Genomic DNA, 16,512 nt, shown 5'->3' on the forward strand with positions numbered 1-16,512 from the left:
GATTGAAGGCAGGAGGAGAAGGGGACAACAGAGGATGAGATGGTTGGATGGCATCACCGACTCGATGGACATGAGTTTGAGCAAGTTTCAGGAGACAGTGAAGGACAGGGAAACCTGCCGTGCTGCAGTCCATGGGGCTGCAAAGAGTCGGACATGACTGAGTGACTGAACAACAACAGCACACACACAGAGACCTACAAAAGAAAATGAGCACGTGCAAAAAATGATATATCTGAATAAAATGTGTCATCTGCTTAATTGTGTCATGCCACTATCAATTTCCTGGTTTTCATAATAGACAGAGTTATGTAAAGTGATGATGCTGTTAAAGTTGCTGCACTCAATATGCAGTGAAAACAAGACTGGAAAAGTCAGTTTTCATTCCAATTTCCAAGAAAGACAATGCCAAAGTATGTTCAAGCTACTGCACAATTGCACTCACTTCACAGGTTAGCAAGGAAATTCTCAAAATCCTTCAAAAGTACATGAACTGAGAACTTCCAGATGTACAACCTGAATTTAGAAAAGGCAGAGGAACCAGAAATCAAATTGCCAACGTCCACTGGAACATTAAAAAAAAGCAAGAGAATTCCATTAAAAAAAAAAAAATCTTCTTCTGCTTCATTGACTACAATAAAGCCTTTGACTGTGTGGATCACAACAAACTGTTGTAAGTTCTTAGAGATGGAAATACCAGACCACCTAGAAGGAAACGGCAAGCCACTCCAGTACTCTTGCCTGGAAAATCCCATGGATGGAGGGGCCTGGTGGGCTACATACAGTCCATGGGGTCGCAAAGAGTCAGACACAACTGAGCGACTTCAGTTTACCTGCCTCATGAGAAACCTGTATGCAGTTCAAGAAGAAACAGAACCGGACATGGGACAACCAATGGACTAACTCAAAATTGGGAAAGAAGTATGTCAAAGCTGTTTATTGTCACCATGCTTATTTAACTTACATGCAGAGTAGCTTATGTGAAATGCCAGGCTGGATGAATCACAAGCTAGAATCAAGATTGCTGGGAGAAATATCAACAACCTCAGCTATGCAGATGATACCACTCTAATGGCAGAAACTGAAGAGAAACTAAAGAGCCTCTTGATGAGGGTGAAAAAGGAGAGTGAAAAAGCTGGCTTAATATTCAGCATTCATAAAACTAAGATCATGGCATCCAGTCCCATCACTTCATGGCAAATAGATGAAGAAAAAGTAGAAACAGTGGCAAATTTTATTTTCTTGGTTTCCAAAATCACTGAAGGTGGTGACTGCAGCCATGAAATTAAAAGATACTTGCTCCTTGGAAGAAAAGCTGTGACAGATCTAGACAGCATCTTAAAAAGCAGAGACATCACTTTGTTGACAAAGGTCCATATAGTCAAAGCCATCGTTCTTCCAGTAGTCATGTATGAATATGAGAGTTGTACCATAAAGAAGTCTGAGTCCAAAGAATTGATGCTATCAAATTGTGGTACTGTAGAAGACTCTTGAGAGTCTCTTGGACTGTGAGGAGTTCAAACCAGTCCGTTGTAAATGAAATCAACCCTGACTATTCATTGGAAGAACTGATGCGGAAGCTGAAGCTCCAATATTTTGACCATCTGATATGAATAGCTCACTCTTTGGAAAAGACCCTGATGCTGGGAAAGACTGAAGGCAGGAGGAGAAGGGGACGACAGAGGATGAGATGGTTAGATAGCATCACCGACTCAATAGAGATGAATTTGAGCAAACTCCAGGAGACAGTGAAGGAAAGGGAAGCCTGAAATGCTGTAGTTCATGGGGTCTCAAAGAGTCAGCCACAACTTAGCAACTGAACAACAACATGTGAAGTACTGCCTTTAGCAATAAGTTTACAGAACTTTTTTGTACTTTTTTTTGATATCTTCTTGTGACTCTATTATTATTTCAAAATAAAAAGTTAAAGAAAGAAAAATATTTTAATAAAAATGTTAGCTTTTTTTTTTTTTTCCCTAGTGTGGTAACTTAGTAAATTTTGGTGTGGACATGTATTTCAATTTTTCTGTATTAGAGAATTTGGAGTTTTTTTAACAGTAAGACTGAGTTGGTGAGAAAAATAAAAGAAAGCACCATTTGCCAAAGAAATGAGCAAATTATAACTTGTTCACGAATCATTGTTTTTTAATTTCTAGGAATTTATCTTCTGAATTCAAACTTTCTACAATATGCTCTATTTCTTGTTGCAGTTTTTTAAGTTCATTTCAGAAAAATTTATAATTTATTTTTGAAATACCCCTTTGAGTTAAATGGTCTCCTAGAAGATACCAAAATTCAGCAGGTTAACATTATTTCAGCTGAGGAGACACGTGACAAGATGTTTTCTCTTTGGAGCCTTGGGAATTTAGCCCATGGATCATAGACTGAACTTTATTCTCTCTAGTTGCTGAACTCTCCTCCATTTCCCCAGACTGAAGCCTCCTCAAGAGTGATGCTTACCAGGTTTTCCTAAGTAACCAACTAGAAGAAAAGTGAAGAGGAGTCCTTTGTACTGTTTTTTTGAGGGCATGACTACTAACTTATAGTAAAGATTTTTAAGGCTGTGCATGCATGCTAAGTTGCTTCAGTCTTGTCTGACTCTTTTGCACCCCTCTGGACTATAGCCCGCTAGGCTTCTCTGTCCACGGAATTCTCATGGCAAGAATACTAGATTGGGCTGCCACTCCCTTCTCCAAAGGCTTCCCTATGCCTGCTTTATACAAGCTTATTTTAGTTTGAAAAGAATGGAAACATGTTTCTACATATCTAGATCCCTGCACAAAATAGTTTTGAACCAATTGCAAATTAAGGATATTTAATGCCACTATTTCCTCAGATCTCCAACAACTCTTTCTGCACGGGGTGGGGGGAGGGGATGCATAGATAGGAGGTTTAGGAGAGGACCCTCAGGGTTAAGAGCAGTCTTAGATCTCTGATGATAGAGGATGGGGAGAGGCTGCTCAGAGAGAAGGCATCTTTGTCCCAGACTGAAGGGCATCACTTGATGGCCTAGGTTGTCCCCTCTACCCAAGGTCCAGCCTGTTTCCTGTATTTTCCTGTCTTGGTGGGTCTGGCACTTAAGAGGGAGGCTGTCTTGCCTTTTGTGGAGCTTTACAAAAACTAACTAGTTAATTATCAATTGGTTACATTGAGTCTGATTTGCGACATGGGGGATCTTCACTGTATCCTGCAGGATCTTTCATCCCAGCTCAGGGACTCTAGCGGTGGCACACAGGCTTCAGCAGTTGTGACTTAGTTGATTCGCAGCATGTGGAATCTTAGTTCCCTGACTAGGCATTGAACCCCGTGGCCACTGAATTGCAAGGCAGATTTGTATCCACTAGACCACTAGGTAAGTCCCCTTCATGGAGTTTTAAAACCATCATTTCAAAGAGGGATGAGGAAGTGATCCCAAAGAGAAGTCTTCAAGAACCTGCTGTTCCCTACAAAACACTGTTGTCCATCATAGGGCATTGCCAGAAAGAAGCACAGCTCTGTCTGCATCGTGAGCTCAAGACTGCCTACTGAGAGTCCAAAAGCCTATGTCTATCCACCAAAGCCCTGTTTTATCCACTAGGTTTGTTCCAGTGAAATAGAGTTGTTCTTCACTAAGGTCTTTCCCATGAGAACAGTATCCCTGAAACTTGAGGTTTGTTAACAAAATATTTACCAAACTCAAGATTCCGTGCATGTATTTTGTACATGAAACAAGCTAACTGTTGGTTACGTGTGTGGTGAGGAAACAAGAACATGGCTAAGATGCTGTGGCTGCAGATGCTCACTTCTGTCCTGGACTCAGGACAGGGTGTGGAGCCACCGGGCCGTTTAACCACCCCATAAATGTTTCCGCACTTCAGCCCAGAAGGATTGACCACCATCAGCAAAAGGAGTCCTTTTGCTGGATGGAGGCTGACCTCACCTCTAATCTCAGAAGAGGTCTGGTTTTTCTCTTGAGTCATTTGCCCTGTAACCACACCTTAATATTAGCTGCGAAAGGAAGCTGGAGGAACAACTCCCCAAACAATAAAAGTGGCATTTCCTATTGATATTTCAAACAAAATTTATTCACTTTCCTTCACTGAATAACCTGACAATAATAAAGTAGACCAAAAACTGGCATAATCCCAGTTCAATAAAAGTAAAAAACAGACTAAGTGGGGGTGTTAAGACTGTAACAGTTGGACCTGTTTTTTAATTGCTTTTATTTCTATACAATCTTCAAAGGTTACTTTCCATTTATAGTTATTGAAAAATACTGGCTATATTCCCAGTGTTGTATACATCTTTGAGTTAATCTTACACCCAATAGCTCTTTTACCTCCACCACCTCTATATTGCGCCTGCCACCCGCTGGTAATCACTAGTTTGTTTTCTGTATCTGTGAATCTGCTTCTTTTATATGATATTCACTACTTTTTTGTACATTTTAGATTCTGTATATGTGATAACATACAATATTTGTCTTTGTCTGTCTGATTTGTTTCACTAAAGCATACTGCCTTCAAGTCTATCCACGTTGCTAAAATATTCCATGGTATATATAAACCATATCTTTATCCATTTATCTGTTGATGGACAACTAGTTTGCTTCCATATCTTGACAATTGTAAATAATATGTCTATGAAATTGGGGTGCGTGTATCTTTTCAAATTACTGGACTTTTTTCAGATATATATACCCAGCAGCGGAACTTCTGAGTCATAAGGTAACTCTATTTTTTATTTTTTGAGAAGCTTCCATACTGTTTTCCAAGTGACTGTGCTAAATTAACATTCCCACCAACAGTGTAGGAGTGTTCCCTTTTTTCCGTATCCTAGCCAACATTTGTTATTTGTAGACTTTTTGATGGTAGGCATTCTGACTGATGTGAGGTGATAACTCATTGTGGTGTTGACTTGCATTTCTCTGATGATTAGTAATGTTGAGCATCTTTTCACATACCTGTTGGCCATCTGCATTTTCTCTTTGGAAAAAATGTCTATCCAGTTCTCTTGTCCATTTCAGAGATGATTTTGAGGGTGGGGAAGCTGAGGATGAATGAAACCTCTGTAGATGGCCTGTAAAAGTGAATTGAGGAAACTCTCTACACCAACAAGCTGTACCTAGTTTGGAAAATCAACTTGGACTGTGCTGGGTATCTTTCAACCTTCTTTGGGATGGAAGCTGGGATGGAAGCTGTAAATGACAGTCATGGCATTTGTTAAAAAGCAAGAAGTCAGCTTGTCAGTATGAGAAAGTTGGGGAGATAAAGATGGGTGACAATCAGTTCTATAGCTCATTATATCGTTCAACTGGAAAGAGATAAATGTTACATCCCTACCTGAATGACTTAAGGAGTCTTGCTGGTGGCCATACATGGGTTTAACTGGCCTAGAACAGATACGTGACTGGGATTAGTGAGAAAGGTTTAGAGAAGAAATCTAAGATGCCTACGAATAAATGCACTTTCCTATTTGTTCCTTAGATTATACTTAAAAAAAATAGCTACCCAAGAAAGAGTAATATTCATCCAAATCAGTAACCAGTGTGGGATCTATGTGAAGAAGAACATATTTAAGCAAGTTGAATCGTGAATAAGAAGCACTGTGGTTTCCTCCAGGACACAAGCAGACCAGAACTCTCCCCACAGAGGATCCAGTAAATCCCAGACACTCAAACATCAGGTACATTTATAGAAATGGACCCTAATAAAGAGGAGATGCCTTTATGACAGAAAGGCATGGCATCCCAGAGAGAATAACCCCAAAGTCTAGCAAAGTGTTTAATAGTGTGATGGATCAGAAGATTAGATATGGAAACTTCCAAAGATACGTCATGTAATGAAATTGTCAAATATACATAAAACAGAAATTCTAGGGGAAGAGAAAGTGGAGAAAGGGACAGACACTCTAGAAAGTGGTTGATTTTACAAGACTGAAAAATTATGATTCTCAAGTTTGAAGAAACACAGTAAATGCTGAATGGATTAGTGTGAAGGTAATCTATACCTAGAAATATCATGGACTGCCAACGGACCACTACAGGCAATAAAAGCCTTAAGGACATCCAGTCTTTAAACAAACAAAAAGCGGTGGGGCACCAAAGCCAACAAAAATGATTACATTCTTCCCAAAGGAAAATAATGCCTGATTAATATAATGACATTTTCAAAGTGATGAGGGAAAATATTTACCATCTTGGAATCCATGCCCTCCTAAAGTATGACTCAAGAATGAGGATGGAATAAGGGCTTTTCCAATGTTGAGGTGTCTATGATCCCATCCATAAGCTGTGCAGGATACCATTTACTCAATTTCAGTATTCATTCCCTGTTTTTTTTTTTTTCCCCCTTTGGTTTTAAAAAGTGAACATATAAAAATGTCTGCAAAGGTTAAAATTATTTTTTGCCAAATCCCTGGGGACTGGAACTCTGGATGCAATGTCAATTGTGCTGAGATATGCTTATCTGAAATCTTCAAAGAATAAGACAGATGGGAGTCTCTTGCCGGTCAGACCTCCAGGGCATGATGCTTGAAGAGGCTACGTTCATCCACATCCACCCTGAGTGACAAGCTCCAGGTTGTGGGGATGGTTTTGTGAGTAACCATAGCAGCCCTATCCTGACATCTAGGTGGTGGTGGCGGCCGTGGTGAGCTCTCAATTTAGTTAAGATCTTCATTACAACTTTGTGAGATTCTGTTGGCCAATGGTATGACTATCTCGTGTTACTGCCGAATTTTAGAAGTCCGTGAGACATGGGGAGTGAATCTTATAGTCACAACAAACAAATTATGGAATTATAAAAGAAAAGAAAGAGAAAGGTGCTCAACTAAATTAATAAAATCTTACAGAATTCACTTTGGCTGTCTGAATCATGTTTTACTCATATTGTCAACAAACACAACAAGGAAAACATCTACTAAATGCACACTACTTACATAAAATAGAATTGATGCTTTTGAACTGTGGTGTTGGAGAAGACTCTTGAGAGTCTCTTGGACAGCAAGGAGATCCAACCAGCCCATCCTAAAGGAAATAGTCCTGAATATTTTTTGGAAGGATTGATGCTGAAGCTGAAACTCCAATACTTTGGCCATCTGATGTGAAGAACTGACTCATTTGAAAAGACCCTGATGCTGGGAAAGATTGAAGGCAGGAGGAGAAGGGGACAACAGAGGATGAGATGGTTGGATGGCATCACTGACTAGATGGACATGAGTTTGAGCAAGCTCCGGGAGTTGGTGATGGACAAGGAGGCCTAGCATGCTGCAGTCCATGGGGTGGCACAAAGTTGGACATAACTGAGCAACAGAACTGATGACTGAACTGATGTAAAATAGATAACCAACAAGGTTATGCTGCTGCTGCTGCTGCTAAGTCACTTCAGTCGTGTCCGACTCTGTGCCACCCCATAGACTGCAGCTCACCAGGCTCCCCGGTCCCTGGGATTCTCCAGGCAAGAACACTGGAGTGGGTTGCCATTTCCTTCTCCAATGCATGAAAGTGAAAAGTGAAAGTGAAGTCGCTCAGTCGTGTCTGACTCTTAGCGACCCCATGGACTGCAGCCTACTAGGCTCCTCCATCCATGGGATTTTCCAGGCAAGAGTACTGGAGTGGGGTGCCATTGCCTGTATAGCATAGGAAATTATCCTCAATATTCTATAATAACCTATAAGGGAAAAGAATCTAAAAAAGAATATATATATATGTGTGTGTGTGTGTGTGTGTAACCGAACCACTTTGCTGAATCCCTAAAAGTAGCACAATATTGTAAATCTACTATATTTCAATAAAAAGTTAAAAAAAATAGGATGTAGTTTAGTGTGTATATACACCAGGGTGTATCCCCAAGCTTGTGCCTTATACTGGTATACATGAACTCAAGGTATCTTCTGAAATTAAATTCCATGATTTCAATGGCTCTGATGTATCCTTTTATGAAACTGCTTTACCAGTGTTCTTATTTTACTCCTCTACTGCCAAAATAATTTGTTATTTCTTCTGCTGAAACTGATAATTGGAAGGATGTCTTTCTTTTGAACTTCTGAGACATAAACTGTATTTCTTAAGTCACTTGTGGATGTTTTTGAAAAGTAACATCATCAAATTATAAACTGAGTAGGAATCACATAAAAATAAAAACAGCAGTGTTCCTCCTTTATACTATGTCTTCCTTTATCTATTTCACTCAAAAGAGGAATAAAGCCCTTTGGAATGAAATGGCAAACTGCATCTCTTTTCAGTGTAAAATTCTATGCTATCATTTCTTCTCAGGATTATTATCATTTCTTTTTATTGGAATGGGTCCCACTGACTTTCAACAGTCATGGGTATTATAATCTCCTAGGAGGGAAGATTCAGTTCTGAAAAATCACTATCATTATTCCAGCATCAAATCATGTCAGGCTCAGAATTACCAACTAGCACATTTTTTCCAGGTTCATTCTTTGCTCTTCTCCACAGTCCCATCTCCAAATTACCTGTACTTTTAACCTGGGATGTGGTGAAACCATCAGGAAACAATTTACCATTTGCTTCTTTCATGAGATCTGGAAGAAACCGTTACAGGAGAAGAGAGGTATCAGAGTTGAAGTTTTTTTTCGTGTGTGCAGTTACCTTGTTTCGACTGAGTTAAGATGAGGAGCTGAGCATCTGGATCTGAGGACTTTTCATTGGGGGACAGTGCCTGCCCTGGACAACTGGTATTTGGGGATAAATGGATCAAGGCAGTGGAATGTACAGAGGTTTGCCAAGAGATTTGTTAACAAATCATTGTGTGACAGTCAGTAATTAGTTATTGATATATGTAAATCTATAGCTTCCCTGGAGGCTTAGCGGTAGAGAATCTGCCTACAGTGCAGGAGACGCAGGAGACAGGAGTTTGATCTCTGGATTGGGAAGATCCCATAGAGAAAGGCATAGCATGTGGTCAGGGTTACAAAGAGTTGGACATGATTGAAATCACTGAATGCACACACACACAAACACACACACACACACACACATAAGGTATTTGATTGAGCCTCACCATAGTCATTTGAAATGGACATTGTCCAAATTTTATACTTGGAAAAGTCTGGAAGAAGTTTATGAACTTGTCCAGCGGTGCTTGTTCTGTATTGACAGGAATGGAATCCCCAGTATACAGACCCAGTATTTAACAAATCCTGTGAAAGATGCACCTTGTGGGTTGTCTCTGGAAGTCATCCATATCCAAAAATAAAAACAAGAAGTGAAAACTTAAACAACCACAACAATGAAGACATCTACTAGACAGTACAGAATTAAGCTGGAAGTAAGCTGTGCCTGTGTTGTGAAAAAAACAGCTTTTCTCAAAGAGAAACCTTTGTCCTCAGCTCTTGGGGGTGGTCTCTCAGCCCTGTGATATCCTGCCTTGTTTTATGTTCTGTTTCCTCAGGGTTTCTGGTCCCTAGACAGTGTAACACTGATTTATAATGCAGGTTTGGACTCTCTTCATTTTAGGCATCTTTTCTTTCTTTCTGGCTACTACTCTAATTTGTTTTCCTTGGCTACAAAAAACCGTGACTGTAGGTACACCACTTTTCTGAGTTCTTTGTTTTCTAGCAAATACCGAATTTAAAGGAGATAATGAGACATCCCCATGAATGTTTACCCAGCTGGTCTGAAATGAATTGGTCCTAGGGCCCCCCACCCCAACCCTAGTCCCTCGCTGGCTGTACTGTGAGAACTGTTTCTTCATGTGCTGTTTCATTTCACTGCTGCTGCTGAGGCTCATTGTGGCTTTTTTTGTTTGTTTGTTTTTTGTATTCTTGCAACTACAGGAAAATTGACCCAGTGGTTCTGAGGTTAAATGTACCCCTAACATGTGGGTTGAGCCTGTGTCTTATCTTTTTACAGCTTTCTTTATTCTTCAGAGCCCCAGGAGAAAAGTGGGGAAAGTGAATTGAAATACACTAAATGGAATACTCTTGATCAACGAACCCATGAAGGTACTTTAAGCCATGTGGAGTCCAGTTCTTGGCATTGTGGCAGCTCATGTCATGGCTACAGTCTGGTCCTCATGTAATTAATTTCTTCCACCTGGTGGGGGTTTTAGTATCTTTAAGACAGCTCAAAGGACATCAGTTCAGTTCAGTTGCTCAGTCGTGTTCGACTCTTTGCGACCTCAGGAATCGCAGCACGCCAGGCCTCCCTGTCCATCACCAACTCCCAGAGTTCACTCAGACTCATGTCCATCCAATCAGTGATACCATCCAGCCATATCATCCTCTGTTGTCCCCTTCTCTTCCTGCCCCCAATCCCTCCCAGCATCAGAGTCTTTTCCAATGAGTCAACACTTCGCATGAGGTGGCCAAAGTACAGGAGTTTCAGCTTTAGCATCATTCCTTCCAAAGAAATCCCAGGGCTGATCTCCTTCAGAAAGGACTGGTTGGATCTCCTTGCAGTCCAAGGGACTCTCAAGAGTCTTCTCCAACACCACAGTTCAAAAGCATCAATTCTTCGGCGCTCAGCCTTCTTCACAATCCAACTCTCACATCCATACATGACCACAGGAAAAATCATAGCCTTGACTAGACGGACCTTTGTTGGCAAAGTAATGTCTCTGCTTTTGAATATGCTGTCTAGGTTGGTCATAACTTTCCTTCCAAGGAGTAAGCATCTTTTAATTTCATGGCTGCAATCACCATCTGCAGTGATTTTGGAGCCCCCAAAAATAAAGTCTGACACTGTTTTCACTGTTTCCCCATCTATTTGTCATGAAGTGATGGGACCAGATGCCATGATCTTCGTTTTCTGAATGTTGAGCTTTAAGCCAACTTTTTCACTCTCCACTTTCACTTTCACCAAGAGGCTTTTTAGTTCCTCTTTACTTTCTGCCATAAGGGAGGTGTCATCTGCCTATCTGAGGTTATTGATATTTCTCCCAGCAATCTTGATTCCAGCTTGTGTTTCTTCCAGTCCAGCATTTCTCATGATGTACTCTGCATATAAGTTAAATAAGCAGGGTGACAATATACAGCCTTGACAAACTCCTTTTCCTATTCCATGTCCAGTTCTAACTGTTGCTTCCTGACCTGCATACAGATTTCTCGAGAAGCAGGTCAGGTGGTCTGGTATTCCCATTTCTTTCAGAATTTTCCACAGTTTATTGTGTTCCACACAGTCAAAGGCTTTGGCATAGTCAATAAAGCAGAAATATATGTTTCTCTGGAACTCTCTTGCTTTTTCCATGATCCAGCGGATGTTGGCAATTTGGTCTCTGGTTCCTATCCCTTTTCTAAAACCAGCTTGAACATCAGGAAGTTCACGGTTCACGTATTGCTGAAGCCTGGCTTGGAGAATTTTGAGCATTACTTTACTAGCATGTGAGATGAGTGCAATTGTGTGGTAGTTTGAGCATTCTTTGGCATTGCCTTTCTTTGGGATAGGAATGAAAACTGACCTTTTCCAGTCCTGTGACCACTGCTGAGTTTTCCAAATTTGCTGGCATATTGAGTGCAGTACTTTCACAGCATCATCTTTCAGGATTTGGAATAGCTCAACTGGAATGCCATCACCTACACTAGCTTTGTTCGTAGTGATGTTTTCTAAGGTCCACTTGAATTCACAATCCAGGATGTCTGGCTCTAGGACCGTGATCACACCATCATGATTATCTGGATCATGAAGATTTTTTTTGTACCGTTCTTCTATGTAGTCTTGCCACCTCTTCTTAATATATTCTGCTTCTGTTAGGCGCATACCATTTCTGTCCTTTATCGAGCCCATCTTTGCATAAAATGTTCCCTTGGTATCTCTAATTTTCTTGAAGAGATCCCTAGTCTTTCCCATTCTGTTGTTTTCCTCTATTTCTTTGCTCGATCACTGAGGAAGGCTTTCTTACCTCTTCTTGCTATTCTTTGGAACTCTGCATTCAGATGCTTATATCTTTTCTTTTCTGCTTTGCTTTTCACTTCTCTTCTTTTCACAGCTATTTGTAAGGCCTCCCCAGACAGCTATTTTTCTTTTTTGCATTTCTTTTCCATGGGGATGGTCTTGATCCCTGTCTCCTGTACAATGTCACGAACCTCTGTCCATAGTTCACCAGGCACTCTATCTATCAGATCTAGGCCCTTAAATCTATTTCTCACTTCCAGTGTATAATCATAAAGGATTTGATTTAGGTCATACCTGAATGGTCTAGTGGTTTTCCCTACTTTCTTCAATTTAAGTCTGAATTTGGTAATAAGGAGTTCATGATCTGAGCCACAGTCAGCTCTTGGTCTTGTTTTTGTTGACTGTATAGAGCTTGTCCATCTTTGCTGCAAAGAATATAATCTATCTGATTTTGGTGTTGACCATCTGGTGATGTCCATGTATAGAATCTTCTCTTGTGTTGTTGGAAGAGGGTGTTTGCTATGACCAGTGCATTTTCTTGGCAAAACTCTATTAGTCTTTGCCCTGCTTCATTCCATATCCAAAGCCCAATTTGCCTATTACTCCAGGTATTTCTTGACTTCCTACTTTTGCATTCCAGTCCCCTATAATGAAAAGGACATCTTTTTTGGGTGTTAGTTCTAAAAGGTCTTGTAGGCCTTCATAGAACCATTCAACTTCAGCTTCTTCAGCGTTACTGGTTGGGACATAGACTTGGATTACTGTGATATTGAATGGTTTGCCTTGGAAACAAACAGAGATCATTCTGTCGTTTTTGAGACTGCATCAAAGTACTGCATTTTGGACTCTTTTGTTGACCACGATGGCTACTCCATGTCTTCTGAGGAATTACTGCCCGCAGTAGTAGATATAATGGTCATCTTAGTAAAGTAATGCTCAAAATTCTCCAAGCCAGGCTTCAGCAATATGTGAACCGTGAACTTCCTGATGTGCAAGCTGGTCTTAGAAAAGGAATAGGAACCAGAGATCAAATTGCCAACATCTGCTGGATCATGGAAAAAGCAAAAGAGTTCCAGAAAAGCATCTATTTCTGCTTTATTGACTATGCCAAAGCCTTTGACTGTGTGGAAGACAATAAACTGTGGAAAATTCTGAAAGAGATGGGAATACCAGACCACCTGATCTGCCTCTTGAGAAATCTGTATGCAGGTCAGGAAGCAACAGTTAGAACTGGACATGGAATAACAGACTGGTTCCAAATAGGAAAAGGAGTTCATCAAGGCTGTATATTGTCACTCTGTTTATTTAACTTATATGCAGAGTACATCATGAGAAATGCTGGACTGGAAGAAACACAAGCTGGAATCAAGATTGCCGGGACAAATTTCAATAACCTCAGATATGCAGATGACACCTCCCTTATGGCAGAAAGTGAAGAGGAACTAAAAAGCCTCTTGATTAAAGTGAAAGTGGAGGGAGAAAAAGTTGGCTTAAAGCTCAACATTCAGAAAACAAAGATCATGGCATCTGGTCCCATCACTTCATTTGAAATAGATGGGGAAACAGGGGAAACAGTGTCAGATTTTATTTTTCTGGGCTTCAAAAATCACTGCAGATGGTGACTGCAGCCATGAAATTAAAAGATGCTTACTCCTTGGAAGGAAAGTTATGACCAACCTAGACAGCATATTCAAAAGCAGAGACATTACTTTGCCAACAAAGGTTCGTCTAGTCAAGGCTATGGTTTTTCCTGTGGTCATGTATGGATGTGAGTGTTGGACTGTGAAGAAGGCTGAGCGCCGAAGAATTGATGCTTTTGAACTGTGGTGTTGGAGAAGACTCTTGAGAGTCCCTTGGACTGCAAGGAGATCCAACCAGTCCTTTCTGAAGGAGATCAGCCCTGGGATTTCTTTGGAAGGAATGATGCTAAAGCTGAAACTCCAGTACTTTGGCCACCTCATGCGAAGTGTTGACTCATTGGAAAAGACTCTGATGCTGGGAGGGATTGGGGGCAGGAAGAGAAGGGGACGACAGAGGATGAGATGGCTCGATGGCATCACTGACTCGATGGACCTGAGTCTGAGTGAACTCTGGGAGTTGGTGATGGACAGGGAGGCCTGGCATGCTGCGATTCATGGGATCGCAAAGAGTTGGACACGACTGAGCGACTCATCTGATCTGATCTGAGTTAAATTCATCCATTCCAGTCCATTTGAGTTCGCTGATTCCTACAATGTCAACATTCACTCTTGCCATCTCTTGTTTGACCACTTCCAAATTGCCTTGATTCATGGACCTGACATTCCAGGTTCCTATGCAATATTGCTCTTTACAGCATCGGACCTTGCTTCTATCACCAGTCACATCCATAGCTGAGTATTGTTTTGCTTTGGCTCCATCCTTTCATTCTTTCTGGAGTTGTTTCTCCACTTATCTCCAGTAGCATTTTGGGCACCTACTGAACTGGGGAGTTTCTCTTTCAGTATCCTATCATTTTGCCTTTTCATACTGTTCATGGGGTTCTCAAGGCAAGAATACTGAAGTGGTTTGCCATTCCCTTCTCCAGTGGACCACATTCTGTCAGATCTCTCCACCATGACCCGCTGGTCTTGGGTTTCCCCATGGGCATGGCTTAGTTTTTTTGAGTTAGACAGGGCTGTGGTCCTAGTGTGATTAGATTGACTAGTTTTCTGTGAGTATGGTTTCAGTGTGTCTGCCCTGTGATGCCCTCTTGCAACACCTACCATCTTACTTGGTTTTCTCTTACCTTGGGCGTGGGGTATGTCTTCACATCTGCTGTAGCAAAGTGTAGCCACTGCTCCTTACCTTGGACGAGGGGTATCTCCTCACCACTGCCCTTTCTGACCTTCAATGTGGGATAGCTCCTCTAGGCCCTCCTGCGCCCACGCAGCCACCACTCCTTGGACGTGGGGTTGGTCCTCCCAGCTTCCCTCACTGGCCTCGGGCGTGGGGTTGCTCCTCCCATAGCTCAGAATATTATCTACAACTCTTGAGGAGGAACTAAAGGTCCTTGTCTTTGCTTAATGACTAAACAATCATTATTTTGTCCTGTCTGCTTACCTTTGCTTCTGCCTTTTCACACTCCTCTGATTAAACTCATTCTTTGGCTAAACTTTGTCTACAGACAAAAGGCAGGCTGAAGACATGGGCAGGAAGGACCATAGGCTCCTGCTCCATTTCAATATCACTAAGATTTGGGGGCTAGTTTGTAACAGGGTTTCACATCCCCTGAAACAAAGGCTGATATTACCAGCTTGAACATGTCTTGGTAGAGTCTAATATTTCAGTGTTGTCACTGTTAGTGATAGACTATGTGTTCATTGAAAAAACCTAATCAAGAATAATGGGTATCAGTACTTATAACAATTCTAGTTATAAAAGTATTAGCTACCCAATACTGGTCAAGTGTGGCTTACCTACATGCAGTGTAAGCCAATAATAAACCAAAGGTAACTTTGAGAGACACAGTCATCATGTTTGCTGGTCAGAATAAAATGTGCCAAGTGAATCAGTATTTCCAGCAAGGAACACACATTTCTCATCTGCACAAATATATATGTGAAATTCAGGAAGGAACAGTTATGAATGTTTCATCACAGAGTTCAAGAAGTGGTTAAGAGGACTAAAAATGCAATTACATCAGATATTTTGAAAAGAGGACCTCATATGTTATAGAAGACATATTTTTGAATTAAAATGTAAGTTTAGAATGATCCTCTCTTTAAAACATCATTGCTGTTGGGCCATTCAGTTTTAGCTCTTAGCAGAGCTAAAGAGCTAATTTGTTTCCTTTATATTTTATTATTATTATTATTATTTTTTACTTTACAATATTGTGTTGGTTTTGCCATACATCAGTATGAATCTGCCACGGGTATACACATGTTCCCCATCCTGAACTCCCTCCCACCTCCCTCCCCATACCATCCCTCTGGGTCATCCCAGGGCACCAGCCCCAAGATTCCTGTATCCTGCATCAAACTTGGACTGGCGACTTGTTTCTTATATGATATTATACATGGTTCAATGCCATTCTCCCAAATCATCCCCTCTCCCTCTCCCGCAGAGTCCAAAAGACTTTTCTATACATCTGTGTCTCTTTTGCTGTCTCACATACAGGGTTATCATTACCATCTTTCTAAATTCCATATATATGCGTTAGTATACTATATTGGTGTTTTTCTTTCTGGCTTACTTCACTCTGTATAATAGGCTCCAGTTTCATCCACTTCATTAGAACTGATTCAAATGTCTTCTTTTTAATGGCTGAGTAATACTCCTTTGTGTATATACACCACAGCTTTCTTATCCATTCATCTGCTGATGGACATCTAGGTTGCTTCCATGTCCTGGCTATTATAAACAGTGCTGCGATGAACATTGGGATACACGTGTCTCTTTCCATTCTGGTTTCCATGGTGTGTATGCCCAGCAGTGGGATTGCTGGGTCATAAGGCAGTTCTATTTCCAGTTTTTTAAGGAATCTCCACACTGTTCTCCATAGTGGCTGTACTAGTTTGCATTCTCACCAACAGTGTAAGAGGGTTCCCTTTTCTCCACACCCTCTCCAGCATTTATTGCTTGTAAACTTTTGGATCGCAGCCATTCTGACTGGTGTGAAATGGTAACTCACTGTGGTTTTGATTTGCATTGCT

Source organism: Bos javanicus, chromosome 4 (assembly GCF_032452875.1).
Source record: "Bos javanicus breed banteng chromosome 4, ARS-OSU_banteng_1.0, whole genome shotgun sequence".
NCBI lineage: Eukaryota > Metazoa > Chordata > Mammalia > Artiodactyla > Bovidae > Bos > Bos javanicus.